Source organism: Alexandromys fortis, unplaced genomic scaffold (genome assembly GCF_014885135.2).
Source record: "Alexandromys fortis isolate MF-2015 unplaced genomic scaffold, M_Fortis_MF-2015_v1.1 scaffold_114, whole genome shotgun sequence".
NCBI lineage: Eukaryota > Metazoa > Chordata > Mammalia > Rodentia > Cricetidae > Alexandromys > Alexandromys fortis.
Window position 1 is genome coordinate 2799036 of NW_026068046.1, and position 13336 is coordinate 2812371.

At 41.2% G+C, this 13336-nt stretch overlaps 1 pseudogene; it reads right to left on the reverse strand.

Moving 5' to 3' along the window:
• Nucleotides 1–1617: 1617 nt before the first annotated feature.
• On the reverse strand, nt 1618–2768 carry LOC126486557 (cyclin-dependent kinase 4-like; annotated as a pseudogene).
• Between the last annotated feature and the right edge of the window lie 10568 nt (nt 2769–13336).

Sequence of the window (13336 nt, forward strand, 5' to 3'; positions counted from 1 at the left end):
CCTTAGTGTAGAATTCTCCTAGGGAAGATTGCTCAGAGGTGTGAAGTGACCCTAACACAGGATTAACTGAAACAAATCCAGGACAAATGAACTGAAACAGGCTCTACATGGGCTGTGATGCTCAGGACAAAGATACTACAAATGAGAGATGACAGGGGACCGCCAAACAACTCTCTAGAAAAAAATGTCAGCTTTGGAAATCTTCTACACTATTTAATCAATGTCAGATTATACTTGAATCAGTATTATCATTTCTTAATTTTAGAGCCTTCCTCCATGTTCAAACTTCAGAGGAACAACTGGAGACAGCTCTCTCTCTCTCTCTCTCTCTCTCTCTCTCTCTCTCTCTCTCTCTCTCTGTCTGATTTGACTCACCATTTTCTTGTTGGGTCATACATGAACCAGGCAATGAGTGAAGTTTGAAAAATGGGCATCAGGCTGAAACATTTAGACTGGATTAGAAATTTAACATCCCCCCCCAAAAATAAAAATAAAGACCGGTTTTGCAATATCTAAGAATGACTAAACAAGGTATGAGAGCTGTCCAAAATTTCATGAAGAGGTGGGGAAAAATGATTCCATTGAGCTTATTGTGTGGAATGGTGGTGTGAAAGAATTAGATTAGATTTTGTTCGTACCCTGCTATGTCTAGTTCATTCAATAAACTAGTCTATATAAAGCCATACTATATGTATAGTCAAGGTTCAATGAATGGTACCATAGAGCAAGGCTTTTGCTTAGGAAAGATGAAGTAGCAGGCCTGCACAGTGAGAGGGGAATAGTTTACACAAAGATCTGAGATTACATGGGGAATGGCGCGTCTCAATCATTATTAACCAGTTTTTGATGGGAAGGGAGAAGAGATGCCTTTAGGATCCTACTTAGAAAATGACTTTCCTTGAAAATGACTTAAAGGGCCAAATGTTTAATGCAGGGTCTTATTTACTTTTAAAATAATTGCTGTTTTCTGGAATCCCAGAAAAGTAAATGATAGATTCAAGGCGTGCCTAACCTACAAAGAGAGACTCTATCTTTTTTTTTTTAACGTGTTGAATAAGAATATTCCCTCCTTTGCCAGGAAATGGTGGTGCACACTTTTAATTCCAGCACTCGGGAGGCAGAGACAGGTGGATCTCTCGAAACCACCCTGGGCTTACAGAGTGAGTTCCAGGACAGCCAGGGCTGTTACACTGTGAAATTGTATCCGGAACAAAAGTAAAAGAATAGAAAAAGAAAAAAAAAGGTAAGAATATTCTTTTTCTCCATCAAATACAAGCTTTTATCTCTCAACCACTACCAAAAAGCATTGCATCACAATGTGCAGGGGAGATGTGAAATTTGTGGTGACTGGGAAATAATGTCAGGTTAAGACTGACAGTATTGTTGATCTTTTTTTTTTTTTAAAGAAAAAAAAGACCATATTTCTTTGTCTCGTTTTGCTGTATAAAAAAGATCCCAGGGCCGGGCGGTGGTGGCACACGCCTTTAATCCCAGCACTTGGGAGGCAGAGGCAGGTGGATCTCTGTGAGTTCGAGACCAGCCTGGTCTACAGAGCTAGTTCCACGACAGGCTTCAAAGCTACAGAGAAACCCTGTCTGGAAAAAAACAAACAAAAAAAATCCCAATATAAATCAAGGAGGGGAGAAGACAGATACACCCACCCCTTAGTGTAGAGAATGGGGGGGCAAGAGGGTAAGCCTCCTAAGGAGAAGTGGGGAAGGGAATGTCATTTAAGGCTTAAAATATTCTCTGTAAAAAACTGGAGGAGTCTCCACAGCCCTAGAGGAAGGCAGAGGTTGAGAGTCTCGTGCTCGGTGTCCAGAGACTAAAGGCAGCCAGCCGCTCTTCTCACTCTGGGTCACTCTCTTCCTTGTGTAGGTAAGAGTGCTGCAGGGCGCGGAAGGCAGAGATCCGCTTATGTGGGTTAAAAGTCAGCATCTCCAGCAGCAGCTATGCTCCGGATTCCTCCATCTCCGGCACCACCAACTGCACTGGCCGAGGCCCTCTGGGGGGGGGCGGGGGAGGCTCCTTGGGGCAGAGAGACCTCTCGAGGCCAGTCGTCTTCTGGAGGCAATCCAATGAGATCAAAGATTTTGCCCAACTGGTCGGCTTCTGAGTTTCCACAGAAGAGGGGCTTTCGACGGAACATATCCGAGAAGATACAGCCAACGCTGCACATGTCCACAGGCGTGGCGTAGGTGGACTGCAGGAGGACTTCAGGGGCGCGGTACCAGAGCGTGACAACCACAGGGGTGAGGGCCATCTGGTAGCTGTAGATTCGGGCTAAGCCAAAGTCAGCCAGCTTGACAGTCCCATAGCTTGTCACCGGGATGTTCTCCGGTTTCAGGTCTCGATGAACAATGCAATTTGCATGAAGAAAATCTAGGCCGCTTAGAAACTGCCGCATCAGATCCTTGATGGTCCCAACTGGCAAGCCTGGTGGTGGGGCTTTGTCCAGGTATGTCCTTAGGTCTTGGTCTATGTACTCAAACACTAGGGTAACCTTGATGTCTCGGTCAGTTCGGGAAGTAGCATAGACATCCATTAGCCGTACAACACTGGGATGTTCAAAGGCCTCCAACCTCCTCAGTAAAGCCACCTCACGAACTGTGCTGATGGGAAGGCCCCCTCCAGCTCCTCCTCCATTAGGAACTCTCACACTCTCGAGGGCCACAAAGTGGCCACTGTGGGGATCCCGGGCTTTGTACACCGTCCCATTGGCGCCAACCACCGATTTCAGCCACTGGTTCATACCGAGAGGTTGCCATTCTAGGAGCAGGGGATCTCCTTACGCCCGGCGGAGAGCTGGGGAGGTAGCCCTTTATCTGGGCCCGGGAGCCGGTTCCTGCGGCGCCATACACCGGGGATCGGTCCCGGGCAGCTGGACGCTACGGGCCGGACCATAGACACAGGCCGCGAGCTAGAGAGGCCCCCTCACCCCCACCCTCACCATGTGACCAGCTGCCAGAGAGGCACGTGGAAACTGGGGGGTGGGGGGTTGTTGATCTTTTTTTAACCTTGGTTCTTTGAGGGCCCACCATCCAGCTTCCAAATAAATACACGAATGCTCGGCCTTATCTTGTCTTATTTCTAGCAAGCTTTTCTTAACAATTATCCCGTTTATCTTTTGCCCCTGGGCCTTTATCTTTCTCTATTTCTGTATACCTTTCTTTATTTCTTTCTCCATAGCTGGCTGTGTGGCTGGGTTTTCCTCTCCTTCTCTTTCTCAATCTTCAATTTCCCCATTTTCTCGTTCCTCCTCCTATTTGTTCTTTCTGTCTGGCAGCCCCTCCAATCTTTTCTCCTGCCTCATTATTGGCCATTCAGCTCTTTATTAGACTCATCAGGTATTTTAGAGAGTCAAAGTAATACAGCTTCACAGAGTTGAACAAATGCAACATTAAAGAATGCAGCACATCTTTGCATCATTAAAGAAATGTTCCACAGCATAAACAAATGCCCGTCTTAAAATAATATGCAACATACCCAGTCAAGGAGAGCTCTTGAGTATCTCTTAAAATTCTATTATAATACCAAACTAATTAACTTTTAAGAACATTTTAGCCAAATATAGAAGAATTCCCCATCTGAGCCCTGGCTTGGATTTGGGTTTACTAGACTTATGATAATGAAATGTTTATTCAGGTATAAGTCTTCTAACCCTGACCCTGTAAGGATTCTCCAAAAAAAGTTATCAGAAAACAGGGTTTCTTAACCTGAGGGTCATTAACAAAATTCATCAGGACCATGAACATTTTGAAGCTTAGCATTTACTCCAACTATGAACATAGGCAATACATCACAACAATGCTAGCATATTTCTGACTCTATCATAGGTAGAAACCTTAGATATTTGCGTATCTTTTAAAAATATATTTAGTTGTCTCCAATATTGTTTATTCAGGTACTATTTAATTGTCATGCTAGAAATGATGATTGATTGCTTAGTGTGTTAATAAGAAACATTTGCATTACCTTATAAAATTTGGTTTAAGAGTAGATTGTTTACTATATTGAATATTGTTACTCTTTTGGTTTCTGGTCCCTTTAAGGGACAAGCCACTCCCACTCCCAGCGACATCTGACCCCTGCCCCACCATCTTGAATCTCTCTTGCTGTTCCCTCTTGGCTTGTGCGCACATGTCTCTCCATCTTTCTGTCTCTCTGTCTGTCTCTCTCTCTAAGTAATAAAGGTTCAGTTCTGATTTATACTATGTGTCTGTCACATGTCCCTACCTACGCGCCTGCTCGCAGTTGGGAACCCGGAGTGGTGGTGGGACCCAGGACCTACTGCTAGCTGCTCAGGGACCTGGCACCTGCTCTGCTGCTCTACAAGCCCGCCTGGGACTCGCCAGCATTTCCTGCCACTAGCTGCTCGAGGAACCACCCAGAAATCTTGGTCAGGCCGCTCGGGAACTGCCTGGGGATTTTGGAATAAAAAATATAACTGACTTTCTTTGCAGTATTATGTATTTTGTTCAAGAACATTATTCTAATATAAGTTTTACTGATTGGGATATAAGTTTTACTGATTGTCACAAGAATACATGGCACAAAAAAAGGTCAGAACATCCTATTTAAGGAAAATATAATCATTGAAATTCGTCTCCTTGGTCATTTATATGTGAGACCAAAGAGCTTATGAGGAAAAGTGATACCTTCATGTTCTCAATTGGAGGCTTTCACTTATGTTTACACATTATTTTTCATTCTTTTAGGGAAAGAGATTCTGGAGGATAAGGGGTATTGTCTCTCACTGTTCAGTGAGCACAAGGCAGATTTGACATTGTTAGATGTCAGTGATTAATAGTCAGGGAGATAGTCTGAACGCTCCATGTGAGGTATCAGGAGATGCTCAAGAAGGGGGCAGTGGTACCTGGCTGGTGCTATGTTATCTAGTTAAGAAAGTGGAGAGGTTTGATAAAGACATCCCACTTAGGGCTGAGTGCTCCAAAGTTTCTTGCACTTTGCCCAGTAATAAGTCTCTATATTAATTATCATTTACTGGTAGAGGAAGCTTTTTGATGAGGGTTGCCTGAGGCATTTATTTAAATATTATTTAGAGTCTTTTTATTGCTCTGTTACTTTAGCAGCATAATAGTAGTGTTTTCCCCTAGGGTCCATGGCCTGTCTAGTCTCAGGTTCTTGACAACTTTAGCAGTATCAAGTATGGATTCTATTTCATGGAGTAATGTGGGATGTTCTTCTGTATATGTGTTGCTGAATAAAGCTATTTGGGCCAATGGCATAGCAGAGTAAAGCCAGGCAAGGCAGAAAATCAGAACAGAGATAGAGTAGGCAGAGTCAAAGAGATGCCATGTAGCTGCTGAAGGAGACAGGCTTTGGAACCCTTACTGGTAGGCCACATCCTCATGGTGATACACAGATTAATAAAAATGAGTTGATTAAAGATGTGAGAGGTAGCTAGGAATACACCCAAGCTAACGACCAAGCAGTTTTGTAATTAATGAAGTTTCCGTGTGATTATTTAGATCTGGGTGGCTGAGAATGAAAGAGCATGAAATCCAATTTTAAAACATGGCTGGTTATTCCCATAATACTTGTGATACTATTGCACAGTGTATTGTTGGGAAGTATTATTTTAAGGTGTGTCACTTTTGTTTATGCTGGATGTGTTTAACTCTGTGAAGCTGTAATTCTTTGCTGGTCTAAAACACCTGATGGCCTAATACATAGCTGAATGGTCAATAGCAAAGCAGGAGCAAGGGTAGGTGGGGCTGGCAACAGAGAGTATAAACAGAAGGAGAAACAAGGAAGAAGAGTAGCAGCAAGAGAACAAGAAAAGGAGGACATCAGGGGCCAGCCAGCCAGCCACCCGCCCAGCCACCCAGCCACCCAGCCACCCAGCTAGCCATGGAGTAAGAGAAGCAAAGTAAGATATACAAAAGTTAGAAAGACAAAAGCCCAGAAGCAAAAGGTAGATGAGATAACTGAAGAAACAAAGCAAACTAAAGCCGGGCAATCATAATTAAGAATAAGTCTCAGTTTGTGTTTATTAGGTCCCCTCAAAAAGCCGAAAGAGTTAAACATTGCACAATAGTGCATCTTGCAGGCAAGTGACTGCTGTAGGCCATAGGGTTCATAGGTGGGTAAAATTGGTGGTTACTTTCCCCCTCTGGTAGCATGCATAGTACCTTTGAGCACCATGCATGCCAATCAGTAGAGGTAAATCTTTTAGTTGTGTACCAGCTTAATATTTCCATGTTTGATGACCTATGTAAGGTGTTTTCAGCAGTAAGGCATTATTGTCAGGTGAGTCTTGGCAATAACTTGTAGCATTTGGGGGATCTATGGGACCCTTTTGGCTAGTAACTTAGCAAGATGTAACCCATTCCTGGCCCTGGAGGATTTACTTTAGGCCCAAAGATTTATGTGGAAGAGGAGAAAGATTATAAGAGTCAGAGGTAATGGATGACTCCAAGGAAGCAGCATCTTCCAAACACAACAGGGCTGATTCACTTACAGAAACTGTGACAGTGTGCCCATGACTTGCACAAGTTCAGGACCTACAAAAATCCCAACCTGGAGAATGGGGGAGTGGGTACAAAGTCCCACTCCTGACAAAGCTGCTTTAATTGATAAATACTGGGAGAAGGAAAATCGGTTTTCTCTAATGGTGTATCACTGGGTATATCAACCACACTCCAGGGATCTTATGCTTAGGAATAGTTGTCTAACACACATACGTGTGTGTGTGTGTGTGTGTGTGTGTGTGTATGGTTGTTTTGATAGGTTTTGTCTTTGGGTTTTTGCTTTGTTTTGTTTTCTTTTTTCCTTCCGTCCCTCCTTCCTTCCTTCCCTCCCCTTCCTTCCCCCTTACCCCTCACCTCCCTCCCTCCTTCCCTCCCTCCCTCCCTCCTTCCCTCCTCCCCCCCCCCCCCCCCCCCCCCCTCTCTCTCTCTCTCTCTCTCTCTCTCTCTCTCTCTCTCTCTCTCCCTCTCCCTCTCCCTCTCCCTCTCCCTCTCCCTCTCTCTCTCAGAGAGAGAAAGAGCATAAATTGGGTAGGTCTCCTAATTAGGGTTACTTTTACTGTAAAGAAATGACATGACCGAAATCAAGTTGGGAAAGAAAGAGTTTATTTGGTTTCCACATAATAGACCATCATTAAAGGAAATCAGGACAGGAACTCAAACAGTACCAGAACTTGGAAGTAGGAGCTGATGCAGAGGCTGTGAAGGAGTGTTGCTTACTGACTAGTTCATCATGTCTTGCTCAGCCTGATTTCTTATAGAATCCAGGACCACCTGCCCTGGATTGGCACGACTTATAATGAACCAGGTTCTCTCCCATTAGTCACTAAGAAAATGCCCTACAGGCTTGCCTACAGCCTCATCTCCTTTCCTTTCCTTTCCTTTCCTTTCCTTTCCTTTCCTTTCCTTTCCTTTCCTTTCCTTTCCTTTCCTTTCCTTTCCTTTCCTTTCCTTTCCTTTCCTTTCCTTTCCTTTCTGTGTCTTCCTTCCTTCCTTCCTTCCTTCCTTCCTTCCTTCCTTCCTTCCTTCCTTCCTTCCTTCCTTCCTTCCTTCCTTCCTTTTTGTATAAGAGCTCTAGCTTTTCTAGAACTCACTTTGTAGACCAGGCTGACCTAGAACACACAGAGAACCACCTTCCTTTGTCTCCCAAGTGCTGGGATAAAAGGCCTGCACCATTATGCCATCTTATTTTCTTAACTGAGGTCCCCTCCTTTCAAATGGCGTTCATTTGTGTCAGGTTGACAAAAAACTAGCCAGCACAGCAGGTAAAGAGATGGGAAGAATCTGGGGCCAGAGGGATGATCAAATTATGAAAAAACTAAAGCAAATAAAATGTTAGAAACAAACAATTACAGAAAGTGAAGTGGGGCAGTGAAAGCAAAAGAAAGAAACACCATAAACCACAGGGCAGTGCCTTGAATAACTGATTAGTTCAGTTTGTACTCAGAGGAAATAGTCACTCTCTAGGAATGCCTAGAAACACTTAATAGGGTTTTTAATTGGAGACACTAGAGCATTGGTGCATTGAATACAAAGACTGGAAAACTTGACAATTATCTCTAATAGAAGTCTACAGTATCAATATGCTGGAGAAGTTTACAGTGCTTTGGTTTACGAAAGACACTGTGGGAATGAAAGCGATCACATAGTTGTATTATTTGAGAGGGATGACTGGTCTCTGTGTAGCTCAGGCTGAATTTGAATTTACTGTGTAACCTATGAACCTACCTTCAAACTTGAGATCCTGGTACTTTCTGCCTCTTGAATGCTGGGTTACTACTTTTTTATATAAAAGCGACAAAAAGCCAAGTGAGTTCTCTTTTGCATTGCTAATAGTTTCTTAAATATCCTCTATATGCATTTAAATAAATATTTCTTGATCTGAGAATAATTTCAATGACTGACATAATACTTCAGCATTTACTTTGGAGATTACTTGAATAATTAGTGCCCAGCTTGCAGAACAAATCTTAGTTTCTTTTACAGCAATATCAGTGGTCATTCCTTGACCCATTTGAATTTAAAAAGGGCCAAGTGTTTCAATTTATCTTCTACAAGTTTACAATTACACTATCAGTAATTTGGTATTGATTTAGGAAAATAAATTGCTTTGCATGTTTGTTTTATGCACAGAAAAGTAATTCTATAATTTTTTGGGTGCAAATGTGCCACTAGAAATGCTATTACCCCATGGCAAAAAAAAAAAAAAAAAAAAAAAAAAGATACTGAGTTTGTTGCCAACTTTGCTTAAGAGGATTTGTCAGCCATAAATTAAATGAGTTCCTTGAATTACAAATGCAGATTACTCTATACATTGTGTTATTAAACAAAATGCTAAATGCTTTTTGGCTCATAGTACTCGATAAATGTTAGCTATCATTACATTATCCCACCCACTAAGTGTAAACCTGAATTTCTATCCAAAGTGACTGTTCTACATAGAATATATGCATATACACCTGGGTGTTTGCAGTCTTTCATGATTTTAAATTTTAGTGTAAAAGAAAATTAGCTAAAATCACAGTTTGATAAGGATTTAGTCTGTTTAGGAGGACATTTCTTCAACTTTTTTTTTTTCGGTAGAATATTACTGTAGGTCACTAGATAAAGCAGGGACAGTTATTTTTGTCAAATAAGTTTATGAGGTTTATGAAGTTCTCCTACAATATCTTAGAGGTTCATATAAATATCAAACACATTAAACAAGGTGAGTAGTATGCAAACATAAAGTAATTTAACTTTTAAATATCAGTGTGTGGGTTGAGTTGATGACTCTGTGAGCAAAGTTCTTGCCATGTAAACATGTTGGCAACATGAGTTTGAATTCCTAGAACACATACTCAAGGTTGGATATGATAGTATGCAGCATTTTTATAGTGCAATATGAGGCAGAGACATGAGAGTCCTTGGAAACCAGTGGGCTAGCTAGCCAGCCATATGTAACAGTGAATAACAAAGAGACCCTCTCTAAAAATGGGATTAAAGACACAGTCTCTGACACACACTCACAATATAGCACATGTGAGCCTGTAATTACACAAATGTACATACATACACGCACAGACACAGAGGGAGAGAGACAGAGAGAGACAAGAGAGAGAGTATTTTTTTTAAGCCAGTTAGTTTGACAAAATTCCTTGACTACATGATTCCCTTTTTTTCTTCTAAACTTCTGAATGTTCTCAGGTACTAGTGTTCTGTGTTCAGTAGGCGGACCTATCAGAGATAATTATTTTTCCTGTCTTCAGTGAAAGGAGCTGCCAGTTATTCTTTGTAAAGACAAGAATTAGAAGGGCATCATGGAGCAATCTTTGAGAAGCAGTCTCATTTATTCAGATGTCACCAATCAGATATCCAGAGGTTTGAAGAAAGAATAAACCACTCACCGTAGGAGGCCATGAAAAGGACTTTTACCTCCTTTGTCCTGAGATTTTGAATTAGGGGAATTGTTCAAGGTAGAATAGGCTAGTGTCAGAAAACAGCAAAAAAGCATATGAAATTATCAACTGTAAGATTCTAAGAGTAGTGGTGTGCTCCTCTAATCCTGGTGCTTAGGAAATTGAGGCAGAAAAACCACTATTTCAAGTCAAGCCTCAGCTACATAGAGAATTTGAGGCCAGTTCATCATGTCTTGCTTAGCTTGATTTCTTATAGAACCCAGGAGCACTTGTCCTGGGTTGGCACGACCTATAATGAACTAGGCTCTCTCCCATTAGTCACTAATTAAGAAAATGCCCTTCTACCTCAAAGAAAGAAAGTTTTGTTAGGTAGATTTGTTCTCAGTTAAGAGAAAGAAACATGATTGTGGTACGTATGATATAATTTGTGGCTTCTAGTGAATATAGGCCCCCTTTATTGAATTATTAAAAGTTCAAGAGATGCAGCAGTAGACTATAAAACCGAGTGTGACTATACTTGTTTACACTCTTGTAGCCAGTCCTAGATTGTGCTCTTAGTTTGAGGTTGTATACAAAATACATATTTTGACCTTGCTTCATCTGGAACCGCTTAAGTCTCGAGGAAGTAGTGAGGTGTGAACTGAAATTTCGGGTCATGAAATGGTGACAAGATGCACTGAGATCAGTTACTTTGCAGCAACCACCCAGTTCATTTGTATTTCACTATTGCTGTAAGAAATCACCACTCACTTCATTTAGTAGCCTAAACCAACATCATTTTCTCATCACTACACTTACAGGGCTTTATTCTGCCCAAGGATATATGAGTGACTAAAAATTACTGGAGAAGAGAGGCTCTTGGATGGTATAGCTGTCAGGAAGTTTCCCACATGTGTTCTTTCTACTAGTCTAATGGCGGGAAGATCTGAGACCAACCTAGCATAGAATATGGTCAGAATATAGTTCAGACTAGTACTTTACACATGTTGCTTCCAAGATCAATTGCATTGAGTGAACCTTTTGTGGTGTCATTATTAGAGGGTGTTACTGAGTAGAGTTGACACTGACCCTGAAAAAGCTGTAGTCAGTCTATTAGGTCACTGGGTGATTCTAATGCACATTTAGGCTTAGGAACCACTATTATCTTGGTTACTTTTCTATTGCTGTGACAAAATTCCATGGCCAAGGCAACTTACAAATGAAAGATTTAATTTGGAGCTCATGGTTCCAGAGGGTTAGAGGCCATGGTGTGGAACATGGTAGCAGGCAGGCGACCATGACACTGGAACAATAGCTGAAAGCTTATCTTAAATTCTTATCCTCAAGTAGGAGGCCTAGAGAGCCAACTGGGAATAGCCTCACTTTTGAAACCTCAAAGCCTGCTCGGAGTGATACACGTCCTCCAACAAGGACACCCCTCCTAATCCTTTACAAACAGTTCCACCAATTGGGGGATGAAGCATTTAAATTATGATCTGTTTCAAGGAGAGAGGGCCTGCTTTTCATCCTGGCTAGCTTACACCTGAACTAATCACACAGAAACTGTATTCATTTAAACACTGCCTGGCCCATTAGTTCTAACTTCTTATTGGTTAATTCTTACATCTTAATTTAACCCATGTCCATTAATCTGTGTATTGTGACCTGACTGTGGCTTACCGGCAATATCCTAACCGGCATCCATCCCAGGCAGGAGATGGCATCTGCTTGACTCTGCTCTTCTCCCCAGCATTTAGTTCTGTCGACTCCACCTACCTAAGTTCTGCCAAGAGAGTTTCTTTATTCAACCAATGAAAGCAACACATAAACAGAAGGATCTCCTACACCAATGATCCTATGGGGACTTGGAGCTATTCTCCTTTTTTTTTTTTAATTTTAGAAAGTCTTACCTCTAACTCACCATCATCCTCTCCCTGAGTACTGCAATTGCAGGTATACACTACTTCATCTGGCAAGAACCATCATCTCGTGTTATCTTTCTTAAACATCAGTTGTCTTAAATGTGCTGTGATTTTGAATATGGCCACGTTCAGTACCTTTCTAGGCACAGAAATTATATTGGTAAAGAAACTGAAGAGTATCCTTGCAAGACTGCTATGGGAAACTATTTAGTAATTTATACACTGCAAATTTACAACTATAAATTTATAGATGTGGAAATCTACTTTTAATTATATGCATAACATAAGGAATGTAAAGTATTGTTAATTGCAACTGTGGTTATTATCAAAAAATTGGTTAATAGTCTAAATGAGTATTTAAAGAGTAAGGTCTTAAACAGTAGTTAAAATGAAAGAAATACGCAATCTCTTTCATATTGGCCGATTACTCTTGGGCATGGGGCTTGCCCTGGAGTATGGTTCATATACCCAGTATTGCTCCATTGGAGAAAACCAAATTTGTTTTGGAATTTTTTATATTGTTGTTTTCTATTTGTTTGTTTTATGCCTTGATTGTGAGGACATGAAGTGGCATGGGTAGGTAGGGAGGTGGGGAAGAATTAGGGGAGGGGAAATAATATGATCAAGATAGAGTGTATGTAAATTAAAAAAATAATTTAAAAGAGAAAAAAAGAGTGAAATAACTCAAAGGTTTTCATGTAGAAAGATCTATGTGAAGTGAGAAGTGCTACTATTCATTATGGTGCTAATATCGCATAAAGCTTAGAGACAAACTCTCATGTATGAAAATATATATGGGAAGGTATGTCCCAGCTTGTGGTACATCTGTAGAAGGAAGGAAAGTTAAAAGGCGACTTTAGTGTATTATCAACACTAAATAGTTTATAAAGAAAAGGATCAAAAACATTTACAATATCCAGTTTGCCACACCTAGCTTTATGATGTTGAGCAAGTTATTTAAATTTTACGAGCCTCCAGTATCTCCATCTATAAAATAGGATAAGTGTAACTTTAGTTCACTGAGTTGTTTTGATGATCAAATGATATGTCTTTTTTGCATAGTAACCACTTAGTAAGCTTCCCCTAAATCCTATTTGTTATGACAAGTGAGAAAAATACCCAAGTATTTATTCACTTGTAGCCAAGTAAGTTCAAAAGAGAAAAGATACATTCTAGAGAAAGATACCATCTGGCATTTCAGAGCAGAAAGCCCTCTGGTGAGGGTAAGGGATTCTGAGTATGCCTTTGGGCAGAGAAAGCAGAACTGAAAGTTGCTTTTCTATTGTGCTGCCCTTTTAAGAGTGAGATCTGTCTGCTCTGCAGGGCATGTATGAACTTATGTTTAGTGGGGTGATGCGTAATGAGTTCACTTGCCTGGAACAAGGCACTGTGCTGTCTGTATTCACCAAAGCTTTAGTCAATCCTAACTTTTTTTTAAATATAATGTTTTATTGAAAAAAAAAAAATTTCCGCCTCCTCCCCGCCTCCCATTTCCCTCCCCGTCTCCCTTTTCCCCTCCTCTTCCCTCTCTTCTCCCCCTCCCCCC